Source organism: Amaranthus tricolor, chromosome 14 (genome assembly GCF_026212465.1).
Source record: "Amaranthus tricolor cultivar Red isolate AtriRed21 chromosome 14, ASM2621246v1, whole genome shotgun sequence".
Taxonomy (NCBI): Eukaryota; Viridiplantae; Streptophyta; class Magnoliopsida; order Caryophyllales; family Amaranthaceae; genus Amaranthus; species Amaranthus tricolor.
The window spans coordinates 18,751,236-18,765,404 of record NC_080060.1 but is presented as its reverse complement, the minus strand read 5'-3'; the positions used below and the strand labels follow the sequence as shown (position 1 = coordinate 18,765,404).

The following is a 14,169-nucleotide window of genomic DNA, read 5'->3' as shown; positions in this document are numbered from 1 at the left end:
TAATATACATCCGTTTTGCATGTTAAAGAAGTGTCTGTTGAAGCTCTCAAGCTTATTGTGTGATATATAAGTTGAATCTTCCAAGATTTTGTTGTTCATGTTATTTAGCATTGGAACTTTTGTTTGTGGATTGAAGTACTGGTAAATGAATTGTGTGGACTTGATTTCTTTTAATAATGTTCAAGTTTTCATTATTTTGTTGTTTTTATTATCAATTTTGAGATTTGGCTAACTTGATATGCTCTCATATCATAAACTTTTTGCCATCATGATTTAGGTTTTGAGTGTTTGACAACAACATCATCATCATTCATCATCCTACCCACAAAAATATGATAGTGAAAATTTTGTTGAACGAAAAATTACAAAAAGGAGTGACTTTAAAATGATAGAGTTGGCTGTGAATAAAAATATGTATATATAACATTAGAATAAAACATGTTTTTTATTATAAGTTAGACTATGAGTAGAGGTGTTCAATAGGACGAGTCGGCCCGAGGCGGGGCAATTTCTTAAAGGGTCGGGTCGGACTAGGCCACGTTATTTTTATAGCGGGTCGGGCTGGTCAAAGGTCCATTAAAAGCCCAACCCTTTTAGCAAATTAATGGGCTTGACCCTTTCAACATGGGTCGGGTCACGAGCTTTTAGCGGGTCCCCGACCCATTAAACACCTCTAGCTCTGAGAAAGAGAGGTTTTAGTGAGAATCAAATTCATAAATTTTTTTGAACTCTCAAATTGAAACAACACTCGATTCTATGACTAAGACATATATTTTAATGTAGCCTAATTGAGGATTTCACAATTAAATGTTTTTCCGCTTTCAATTTGAAATGTTGTTATTATGTGGTTTTAAAATGTCATCAAAATTCTATTACTAACTATTAAATATGAAATATAAATTTTAAGAATCCCCACAAATATAGAAAGAGCTAACTAATTGAATTGCGCATCTAGATTAGCAAAAAATACAACTATATTTATCATATTAATATTTTTTTCTTCCTAAAATAAGTTAAAGAAAAAAGAAATCCATCATTAATTTGTTCATATTATTTATCATAATGAGTGAATACAATTCCTGATCCAAAAAATCCAAATAATAAAATGAAAATAACAAAATTATTAGAAGTTTTATCAATAACAATATTACTTACATTAAGCAATAATTTATGTGAAAAATCAAAAATATATGTGGAAGGATGGGCAGTGGGACCCACACAATATGTATTTAGCATTGAAAATGCAATGGAAAATGGGATTCTAAATGTACATTGTAAATCAAACAATGATGATTTAGGTTTGGTTCGTCTTCCTGTTCAAAACAATTACACACATGAATTTAGAACAGAGTTTTTCAATACAATCTCATTCTTTTGTGAGTTAATGGTTCCCGATTGAAATTATATTGTTTTTGATACATTTAGAGATGTTATTGAATTTGTTGATCAAGAATGTGGAGGAAGACATTGTTTTTGGAAAGCTTGTGATGATGGTATTTATTTATATCATATTCAGAAACACAAATACATTCTAAGGCATCATTGGGGTTCTTATCCACCGGATCACAACATTCGTAACAAGTTTGATGGATTTTGATCTAGCAAATTTTGCTTTTTTGTATTATATATATATATATATATATATATATATATATATATATATATATATATATATATATATATATATATATATATATATATATATATATATATATATATATATATATATATATATATATTGTATTTGAAACCCTTGCTCAACATAGAACATAAATAATTACAGCTGAGTTTATACTATTATATGTATATATCTATTATCTATTATCTATTAATAATAATAATAATAAGATAGCAATTTTTTTAACTATTCATTTTTACATTTAATAATAATAATAATAATAATAATAATAATAATAATAATAATAATAATAATAATAATAAGATAGAACATATCATTTGCACCAGCGAAAACTGATCCAGAGAGATTGAGAAATGTTAGTTTATATAGACGAGCAATAGTAGAAGGATTTCGAGAGAAGTTGAAATGATTATCTGCAAGATTGAGCTTTCTGTTATTTAATTGCATAAAAAACTTGCATAGAAAGGAGAAATTGTGCAACTAAGAAAACAGAGGATGTATATCCTTAGTTCTCCCGTGTGTTGGAAGTTTTACAATGCAAACTTTTCTAGACTATGGTACGGTACTGGTTTTGGTTGAAGATGCAAGGAAGAAATATTAGAATTAGCAAGTACAAAATCATTGAAAACAAGTACTCAAAAAGATAAAACTAAGAGGATCATGTATGTAGTTATGAAGCAAGCACAAAACCTACCTCCAAGCCTATTGTTCTTAAATGGTTTTTGTATTCTTTTTTTACCATGTTTTTGTGTTTGTATGTATTTGTTGTTGTTTTTTAGGGTTTGATTTTGTATGATTACTTCATAGGTTTGAAGGGAGTAACTGCGAAGATAATTTTCATCAACCCAAATTTGAAGGTCGCCGATTCAGAGAGTTCGAGCTTCTTTAAGGGTTTGAGGTTGGTGATGGTGTATTGCTGCCATTCATGTTATACTGGTTAATTTTTAGGGTTTTCTAATTACTGAATTTCGGCGCAGAGATAAATTTCAAATTGGATATGATAGGTTTTATTAGACAATTGATTTTTTTCCTTCAAATTATGAGTAAATGAGTGTTCATGATTTGAAGTAGAATGATGTTTCATTGACTATTTTTGGTTTACTTTTAAGTTCTGCTCGGTTGCTTGTCATTTTAGTTTGGTTGCTTGTAATTTTTGTTTGTGGGTCTAAATGATGAAAGTGGTAGTATCTTGGTAGGTTTTATTGATCAATGTTTTAATGTGTTTATAGTGTTTGTATTTTAGTTTTTTTTTCAAATATATTTTCAACTTCAGTAGTGGCATATAATTTTTGCTTTTTATTTGTGTTGTTTCAAGTTGATAGATAGTCTAGATGGATTTGATTTTGTTTATCCTCTATGATATTTTGCACTTCTGCATTTCTTTGATTTCTTGAAATTTTTGGAATATGATTGTTAATTGTGATGAATGAGAATGCTATGACACAACCTAAACCCAAACCCTAAAATACTAATTAATTTACTCACTTTCAGCTACGACAGGAGATGTATTTTCATAAAAGATATGTTATGAGATTAAGAAGAGAGTTGTAGTTGGATGAACGGAAAACTGGTAAACGAAGGTGGATATACTTAGTTGTACTTGGCTCTAACCTTCTAAAGCTTTAAAGTTATATTTCTTATTGCTTGATCATTTGTGATTGATTTTTACAAAATATGCGATTTGATGTTTTGTTGTACATTAATTGTAAATTTTTATTTAGGTTTGAAGATTTGAGCATAAATTTTCTTATGGTTCATTTTTCTTTTTTTTTTTTTGTTTTTTTTTTGTTTTTTAGGATTTAGGAGGTAAAGTGATAGAAATTCATCTTTCATGGATGATTAGTGATTTCTCATCTCTTATCAACTATGAAGTTTCAATTTTTTGATAGAATTTTCTTTTATTTTTGGGGAATTGTAAGTGGTTTATTAATTTAGGATAATGTTTATCATTTAGTTTATGAAATGTAGTTTCTGTAAGCTTATAAATTGTAAGCATATACTTGGTCTTTTTCTTATCTGCTCATTTGGGTTTTATGATCACATCAAGTGAGTTTATGGCAATGCCAAAGTATATATTTGTTGGATTATTTTTTCGATCTCATCATGACAGCAGCGTCCACAATAGAGTCATAGACTGCTCAACCACTACCCGTTCAAACAACTTAGCAATCCATCAATAATGGTGTCCACATGCTCACGTTAAATAACACACCAACCATCTTCAATAGATCACATCCCATTCCAACCCATTCACCAGCTCTTTGCACCAATCACACATCAACTGTACATCAACACTTCAACATACACGCACAGTCCTTACATCCTTCATAGCTTTTATCACTTATTTTTTTCTTTTTATTTTTGTTTTATAATTATCAAAAATTGATGGAAGTCCACGAGTCCATGTAGATTTTGTATTGCTCTCTTTTCCAAGGCGTCTTCATAAACGCCTTCGATTTTTCTCCATTTTCTGCTTTTTTTTCAATCAAATCTATATATATTTTTGGTTTCGGATCTAGCTTTTTTTTAGCAAAAATGAGAGATTGCATTTCAATCCAAATTCGTCAAGCTGGTATCCAGGTCGGAAATGCATGCTGGGAGCTTTACTGTCTCGAGCATAGTATTCAGGTATGTTTTCTTCTTTATTCTTTCGATCGATTTAATTCTGTTGATTTGATGTTGTTTCTGCGAATATAGTAAGTTCATTTTTATTTTGTTGATTTTATTGATTTTGAGTTGTTCATGCCGATATGTTCGTGGAATATGTTGATATGTGTTATAATTTGGAGAGAAATGAGTAAAAAGATCTTGAAATATATTCCAGAAAATGAAAGCCAAATATACTAACTTGCATTTTACAATTACTGGAAGGAACTCTATATATAGAGTAGAGTTTTAGAAAGGAAGGGTACATCAGTCTTTTACATTATAAGGAGTACTAACACCCCCCCTCAAGTTAGGAACTGGTGAAACCATTCCTAACTTGGTCATCAAAGAATTGAACTGTGCTGACGGTAGAGACTTGGTAAAGGCATCTGCTAGTTGTTCTGAAGTTGGTAGATATGTTAGTTCAATTAATCCTTCCATTACCTTGTCTCTTGTGAAATGACAATCCAATTCAATATGTTTTGTGCGTTCATGAAAAACGGGATTTTTGGCAATATGCAGGGCGCTTTGATTATCACAATGTAATGTTACTGGCTTTAGTTTGTCAACACCCATTTCCTCCAAAAGTCTAATGAGCCAAGTGACTTCTGATGCAGTACTAGCCATTGCTCTATACTCTGCCTCTGCGGAAGATTTAGAGACAGTGTGTTGTTTCTTGCTTTTCCAACTGATGGGTGAATGTCCTAGCATGAGAATGTAGCCAGAAATGGATCTTCTTGAATTAGGACATGATCCCCAATCACTATCACTGAAGGCCTGTAGTCTGAGCTGTTCTGAACCTTTAAGAAGAATGCCATGTGTACTTGAATGAGTCACATACTGGAGTACATGTTGTAGAGCATTGTAATGTGGAATTCTGGGAGCATGAAGAAATTGACTCAAGGCTTGGACTGAATATGAGAGATCTGGTCTGGTGTTAGTTAGGAAATTAAGTTTTCCTACCAAACATCTGTAGTATTCAGGGTCATGGAACAACTCTCCTTCAGTAGCAGATAATTTTAAATGTAAGGGAAGAGGAGTGACCACTGCTTTGATCTGTGTGAGGGCAGCTTCTTGTAATAATTCCTTTGTGAACTTATGTTGAGAAAGGATGATCCCATCTGTGCTGTAAGAAACTTCAAAACCAAGGAAGTAATGCAATCTTCCCAGGTCTTTTATCCCAAAGATTGTATTGAGATGTTGTTTGAGTTTATCTACTGTGGTATTATTGGTTCCAGTGAGTATGATATCATCTACATAAACTGCAGCCATTGTTATGTCCTTTCCTTGCCTCTTGATAAACAAAGAATAATCATTTTTTGACTGAATGAATCCTTGATGCTTCAATTCATGAACTAGTTTTGCAAACCATTGTCTACTAGCTTGTTTGAGCCCATATATAGATTTTTTAAGCTTGCAAACTTTATTCTCAGGATTAGGCAAACCTGGAGGTAGTTTCATATAGACCTCTTCATGTAGATCTCCATGGAGAAAAGCATTGTTGACGTCCAGCTGGAATAAATCCCAGCCCTTTGAGGCTGCAATGGCAATCAAACTCCTGATTGTGGTCATTTTTACCACAGGGGAAAAGGTTTCTGAATAGTCAATGCCATATTTCTGAGTGTATCCCATAGCCACCAACCTGGCTTTTAGTCTTTCAAGGCTACCATCAGCATTAAGTTTGCTTTTGTATACCCATTTGCATGCAATAGCTTTCTTTCCTGTAGGCAAGGAAACAATGTCCCATGTATGATTTTCATGCAAGGCTTTGAGTTCTTTTTGCATAGCTGCAATCCAACCTGGATGATTGGCTGCTTCTTTATAGGATTGTGGCTCAGTGGGAATAGAGGAAGAAGATAAGGAATGAGTCTGAGTAGGGCTTATTTGGACAAGGTTACACCAGTGAGTGGTAGAGGGAAGAGTGAGATTAATGGATTTGGTAGTAGGAGGTGAAAGATGATAGTCTTTTAGGTGTGAAGGAGGTTTAACAGTTCTAGTAGATCGTCTTGGTTGGGTTGAAGAATGGTCTAAGATGTTGGTAGGAGATGAGGAAGAAGAGGAAGAAGTGTCAGGAGGTAAATCTGAAGTGTATGATGTAGTTTCTGGGTCAGTATTGAAATGTGCAGTATCTGGTGTGGTGGTTTGAAAAATGTCTGGCAACTCATAGAGGGAGGGATGAAGAAAATTGGTGCATTCAGGAAGAAAAATAGGAAAAGTAGACTTAGATGGAGTTAATGGTGAAGAAGAAAAATGGAAGGGAAAGTGTTTCTCATGAAACACAACATCTCTGCTAATGATAATTTTGTGAGAGGTAAGATCAAGAATTTTGTAGGCTTTGTGGTTAGAGGGATACCCCAGAAAAACACAAGGCAAGGCTCTAGGATCTAATTTTGTTCTATGAGTTTTAAGAGTAGATACAAAACATAGGCACCCAAAAACTCTGAGGTGTTCCAAATTAGGTGGTTTGCCAAACAGTTTTTCATGAGGAGAAAAATTTTGTATGCATTTTAATGGGACTCTATTGATCAAATGTACAGCTGATAAAACACATTCATTCCAAAAGGATATAGGAATTTTAGATTGTATATATAGGCTTCTAGCCATTTCCATGAGATGCCTGTGTTTTCTTTCCATAACTCCATTCTGTTGTGGAGTAGAACTGCAACTTTTCTGTAATAGGATCCCTTTGCTATTATAATATCTTAAAATTTCTCCTTCAGTTAAATCTTTTGCATTATCACATCTTACTGATTGAACTGCACACTCAAACTGTATATTAGCATAAATCACAAAGTCTTTTATTATAGTGACAGCATCAGACTTATTTTTGATAAAATGTACCCAGGTGTGCCTGGAAAAATCATCCACAATAGTAATAAACATGTTGTATTTATTATGAGTAGTAACATGATAAGGGCCCCAAAGATCAACATGAATTAATTGAAATGGTTTAATTGTTTTGATTGAACTATGTGGAAAAGAAAATCTTGTTTGTCTTGCAGCTGGACATACTTGACAAATACAATCTATTTTATTCACAGATACAATATTTTTCCTTATGGTTTTCAAAAGAGTAAAAGGAATATGCCCTAATCTTAAGTGCCATAGTTTCAATTCTTCTATAGCAGTGGTGTGAGCAGCACTATGGCAACTGATTTGTCTTGAGGTATGAGAAGAACCTTGATCCCAGGGACTGGTGCAATAGAGACCATGAAAAATCCTACCAAGAACTTGTGGATTGATCAAAGGTTGACCCTGAATGATACATTCAGTAGGAGTGAATTGGACAACAACTTTCAAACTCTCACAAAGTCTATGTATTGAAATCAAATTAAAATGAAAATCAGGAACATGAAGCACATTATCTAATATCACATTATCATTCAGTTGGACTGTCCCCTTATGTTTAATGGCTACCTTTCTACCATCAGGAACAGTTATAGTGTTATCAAGATTTTTGACAGTTTCAAATTTTTGAAACAACTTCAAATCATTGCATATGTGGTCAGTAGCACCACTATCAATTATCCATATAGGTGTGAAAGTGGATAACATGCACTTTTTATAAGCAGAAAAAAAACAAGAACTACCTGTCATGAATGGAGTTCCATTGTTTGGAGATGTCTTGTTCAAAGAATCAGAAGTATCTGAAGTATGTTTTGAGAGAAGGCTCATGAGTTGATGATATTGCTCCTGAGTTATGGTATGAGCTGCAGAAGTAGATGCTGAGGTGGCAGTAGATGGATTGTGCCAGGTTTGAATTCCAGTATTTAGGTTTCTAGATTGACAAGTGGTAGAGTCTTGATTGACTTCATCATCAACACTATATTGAGTCATATGTGCATATTTTTTCTCCTTAGTGTTATTCCATCCTTGTGGGTAACCATGTAATTTGTAGCACCTATCAGCTGTATGTCCAGATATTTTACAATGGTCACAGAACCAGGTGTTAGATCTCTTAGTACCTGACATTCTGAATTGAGGTGGTTGATATATGCTCTTGGTAAAATTATTTTTATCTTGAAATTTTCTTCGATTTGTTGCAAAAGCAAGGGATTCATGGGAAGAAGAAACAACCTGCTTGATTTCTTTATGTCTTTCTTCTTGCACACAGAATCTGTATGCACTCCCCAAACTGGGAAGATCATTCATCATCAAGATATTGGTTCTGGCTTGAACATAATCATCATTTAACTTCATAAGAAACATCATTACTCTACTATCTTGTTGAGATTTCAAATTCTTTTTGCCGGTAGCACAAATACAGTTATTGCATGCACAAATAGCAAGTGGATCTTGATTATCTATTTCATCCCATATAGCCATGATTTTGGTATAAAATTCAGATATGGAATCACTGCCTTGTTCAAGTAGCAGTAATTTCTTTTGTAAAGAATACAAGAGGGTAGATGAAGGTTGACCAAATCTTTCAGCTAAGCCTGTCCAAACATCAGCAGCAGTCTTTTTAAATCGCACACTTCTACCGATTGTTTTGTCAAGCGATGCTAGCAACCAACTTTTGACAAGATCATTGCAACGACACCAAGCTTTGTATGTGTGATCTGTGGCAGGGGGTTTAGGCAAACTACCATCTATGAACCCTAATTTGTTCTTAGTGGAAAGGCTTAAGAGAATGGATTCTTGCCAATCAATGTATGAAGTACCATCAAAAACATCAGTCACAAGCTTGGAAGCAGTGTCGGAAGGATGTATGTAATAGACTCCACCAAATATGGTGGTAAGGTCAGGATTAGAAATATGTTGTTGAATTTCAGTCATAATTGTGATGGAAAGAATGAATGAGAGAATGAAATTTGAAATTAGTAAGAACAAAATGAGCAATTGCAGTAAAGATTGAATGAATGGAAAGAAAGAACAGATTCAAAGAATCACATGCAGAAAAAAAAGAAAAAGGTTGAAGAGGAATCGTACATACAGAGAAGCAATTTATCAATGTGGTAAGATGACCAAATTGAAGAGACAGCAGTTCAAGAAGCGAGAAGGATGAAGAGGATTAAGCAAGGGAGGATCGAATTTCTGAGCAATCTGATACCATGTTATAATTTGGAGAGAAAGGAGTAAAAAGATCTTGAAATATATTCCAGAAAATGAAAGCCAAATATACTAACTTGCATTTTACAATTACTGGAAGGAACTCTATATATAGAGTAGAGTTTTAGAGAGGAAGGGTACATCAGTCTTTTACATTATAAGGAGTACTAACAATATGTGATGTTTAAAACCAGATCTATCTGTGTATAGAGCATGTAATGTATAGTAAAACTATGAAATATCTAGCTGTTTGTATGCGCTGAGTCATTTGATATTTCCCTGTTTTGATTTGTATGCACATAAGGTCATATTCCCGCTCAAGTAGTTTTCAGCAGTGCTCCAGCATATCCGCAACCAGAAACTAGAGTTGCCACAAGTTCATCTTCGATTACTGCTTATAATGGTCCTACCACATCCTTAGCTCCATCAACTTCTGCACATGAAAGCCAGGTAGCCTTTAATAATTGAGTTGAAATACCATGTCCTGTTGGTCGCTAAAGAAAAATCTAATTTTGTTTTTCCTAATTTGGTACAACTATGTCCTATTTGCATCACAAGTACTAAAAATATGGTTTTTGGGGACATCAGGTAACATGTTGAAGCATATTTGTCATATATTTATCCATAATTTCATATAACATGTTGATGTAATATTTTTCATTTAGACATTCTGTGATTCTGGAGAGTTACTGGATGCTTGCCCAATTTGCAGACGTTCTATTCAGACCAGAATAAGGCTTTACTGAAAAGATTTTTCAATTTCTCTGAAGTTTTTTAAGGTGGTAGTATTAGCCTCCCATTAGTTTCTAGAGGTGGTGAGTATTCTTTTTGTTTGGTTTGCCAACCAGCAATTACCCTTGCAAAATTATTTAATAATTGTCTTATAATCTGATTATGGTCATCCTAATGTTTAGTTTATGTTTCGTGCTAAATGCTGATGCAGTGATGTGAGACTTACAAAACTGTCGGCGATTAGCCCAGTGACTAACACTGAACGCTGATGCATGGATTTGTGACTTGATTGGTTAGATTCCCGCTTTAGTGAATGATTCAGCTAAAATGTTTAAAGATAGTATTTATGTAAAGTTGTCTTTGTTTATTTGTTGATCTTGGCTTCATTTATCCTCACCACAGCCCACAAGTGGCACTCTTGTTAGTTTATTAGCTTTTCCTGTAATTTGGCTCTGTTGAGCTCGAGACAACCATAAATTGATGTAAATACTACTTTTATTGTTTCTGTTACCTAATAAGGCATTCCTTCTTCAGAGAAACAACAATAACAACGTGCCATTATCTTAATGCCGGGCGATATTAAAAGGTTGAAACATACACAATTTTATCTTTGTAAATATAAAATATTTGCTTCTGATTGAGTTTTTATGACAAAGATTACTTTATGTAAATATAAAGTATTTTTTTGCTATTATTTTATTATATTTCAAAACTAAAAACTATAAATCTTTAGTTTAAGTGAGAATTGATTTTTGTTTAGAGAAAGCATGAATCATTTTCAGCTGACCGAACTTTCTAAAAGTATGGTGATAAATTGTCTGAAATTAACCTATTCTTTCCAGGTATACTGACCGAAGAAAGACTGTTGTTCATCATTTTAAGCAAGTACTGTCAATTAGGGTAGTCATTTAACTCTTGTTAACCATTGATATGCCTCCGACATCAGGCCTTGATACAACATTACAGTAAGAATGTACACAACATAGACTACTCAACCACTACCCTTTCAAACAGCAAAGCAACCCAACAACAATGATTGTCCACATGCTCACGTTAAACAACACATGAGCTATCATCAACTAATCACAGTCATTCCAATCCATCGTACAAGCTCCATGCAGCGACACAACAACTGCACATCGACACCTCTACATACACTTGCAGCTCTTGCATCCTTCATACATTTATGACACAATGACATTTCAATATCTTTATTAGTATTATTGTTAATAAAAGTGCATAAAATTATATTAGGAAATTCAATAGAATAACTTGGAGGTATGCACGCGATCCCCACAACTAGTACGTAGAAATGAGTATTCAGTCATCCTGTATTTGCAATTGCATTTTTCTATTCTCAATAATGAACGTGATACTGATACTGTCGTGTGTGTTTGTTATGTATAGTGCGTCATAATTACGTGTTAAAAAGCGGACGATAAATTCTTTGAGCTAGTCTTATTTATTTCTATTCTTGTTTTGTTTAGATTGTATTTTTCGTGAATTTTCTTTTGTTTTAATTGGCTTAAAAATGCCATTTTTGGTTATGAGAATTAGGTTTTGTATCAGTCGGTAGGGATGCACACTCTGACTTGGTTTGGCCTAACACTAAAATCAGACCAAATCAAAATTTTTTTCAGACCGAATCGTTTAAATCACCAGACCCCTGATCTACGGTTTTTAATATTTTTCCCAAATTAATATATGCGTTTATAAAAATATTTCGCACGTACAATCACCAAATATAATATTTTTTAATTAGTTGATTACATTAACATTATTCAAGTATATATTTCAATATAAAAATAACTACGTCGGTAGCAAGATATTTTTAAAATTTATTTTATTATTTTTGTGGTCTGGTCTGGTCTGAAAAACAAAAAATCGAGACCAGACCGTAAACCGTAAGTTTTTTTTGAAAAAACCAGACCAAACCGTTTAGACCATAGACCAAAGCAAATATTAAAATTACGATTTGGTCCAATTTAGTTTGCGGTTTAGACAAAACTCTATAAAGCCCTATCAGTTGGGGCAAACACTCCTTCTTCAAAGCAAAATCCTAACTGTGATCGATTATCACCGATTTATCTTATTCCCTCACCCCCAATCTACAAAAAACACCATTTTTTTAGAAAAATAAAAAAACCATTTGGTTATGATGAAATAAATATAATAATAATGTCTCAAAGATATTATTTTATTCTTAACAATATTTATTAGTATTGTTTAATATTTAGTTTCATAAAATTATCATTGTACACTTGAATGAAATAAAACATTCAAAGCAAATTATCTTATACTAGTATAGTAACTACATGTTGTTAGTACAAAATTATAATTTTATTGTTATATAAATTATGAACTTTGAATTGATATGTAATTACATGTTATTAGTATAAAATTATAATTTCTTGTTATATAAAGTAGATAAAAAATTTTAAAATATATATTATATAGTGCTTTTATTGAAAACATTAGGTTGTTAATATAAGTGTCATTTAAAGTTCTCATACTTTTTAAAGCAAATCTTGATAATTTTCAAATACTGTTATCATAATATTTTTTTCTCATTCTCAAAATAATTTTTGATTATCATGTATCGTTTGTTTCATGATGAATTAATATTCTAAAGAATAAAATTTTAATGAAGAAATTTTATTATTAGCAAATAATTCAACATAAAAAAGGAAATACATATTCTAAGAAATTTTTAATTAGAAATCTTAAGTAACTTTTAAATTTAAAATTATAATATTTCAAGAAAACTAGAAAAAAAATATATAATTGTGATATACTACTCTTATATTAAGGAATAAGTTGATGTTAACTTAGGTAAGAATTATTCCATATGACAAATCAATATGAGGATGACAGGTGAAATTTTACAATTTTTGTATTAGATTGTATGATGCTATCAAAAGTTTAGGTTAAATAACCACTCTAATTTGTTTCTTCCACCTTTTTCTTCTCTAAATGGTTATGTTAAATGGTTGTGCTGTTGAACATTTAGAGTATATAGACCTAGATATGTATATACTATATACTTAGTATAATAGTGGGACTAAATAAATATATTATAAATCCAATTAAGTGCCTCAAAGAATTTGATGAATCAATACTTTGATTCATAAGTTTTGTTTGATGAATCATAACTTTGATTCATAAGCTTTGCTTGGTGAAACATTACTTTGATTCATAAGCTTTGCTTGGTGAAACACTTTTGTTTCAAAATGAGGTATTATTTGATGCATAGCTCTATAAATAAAGGTTGCATGCCAAGGGACATTCCATCCCAATTTCATATGATTTGTGATTTCTCTCTTAAGAATACTCTTATTCTTGTTCTTCCTTTCATGAGATAATATTGAGAGAGTAATTAACTTTTAATATCATTAAAGTTCATAATTCACTACAACACTTGTATTTACTATTGCAATTTCCTTGTGCTAGGATTTTGTTGTGTAGATTGTATCTCATTGTGAATTTCATTTATCATCCCAAACACCTTTGTGGGAGATATATCACAATAGGAAAGTGCATGAACGCCTTCTACTCATATCAAGTTTCCGAGCGATTTCTTTGATTGTCGAAACCTTATCTTCATGGTGTCCATTTGGTGATTTACAAAGTAAGGAGTTCCATTGCCATCCACACAAGGGAAATACAAATCGGTTTGTTTTATTTGTATTTGCATTATATTTCCAATAATCTATTGTGATATTTTTTCAAAGATGCCAAGCGTTAAGGATCTCGTTAAATTTTTTTTAATCAAGTTGGACAATTATTTCGGTATGAAGTTTTGATGATGGCAAATGAAATATTTATTTTCATGGATATCTTTAGTAAGAAGAAGTATCATGGAAAACAAGTAAGTTTTTCTTGGGATTTATTAATCATAAATTATGTTTGATATTTTTGTGTTTAAATTTGTGAGAAAGTATTTACATACATTTAAATCTTCTTTTGGATGATCATATACATGTGTTCAAATTTTAATTTGAAGTAAAGCATGTGGGTAAAGTATTTTACAAAGATATGATCTAGAGAAGTGGGTATGTGTTTTTATGATGATAAAAATTTATGATGGAAATCATAAAGTG

The 14,169-nt window shown here is 32.1% G+C and overlaps 1 long non-coding RNA gene across 3 annotated transcripts; it reads left to right on the top strand.

Moving 5' to 3' along the window:
- The first annotated feature begins 9,525 nt into the window (after nt 1-9,525).
- LOC130799822 (uncharacterized) lies at nt 9,526-10,643 on the top strand. Of its 3 annotated transcripts, none has more exons than XR_009039341.1 (3): nt 9,526-9,787; nt 10,050-10,152; nt 10,281-10,643. It is a non-coding gene; the product is annotated as an uncharacterized LOC130799822 (long non-coding RNA). The 3 variants fall into 3 exon arrangements; XR_009039340.1 differs by having other exon boundaries at nt 10,003-10,152; XR_009039342.1 differs by having other exon boundaries at nt 9,526-9,925; nt 10,003-10,152.
- Nucleotides 10,644-14,169: the final 3,526 nt, after the last annotated feature.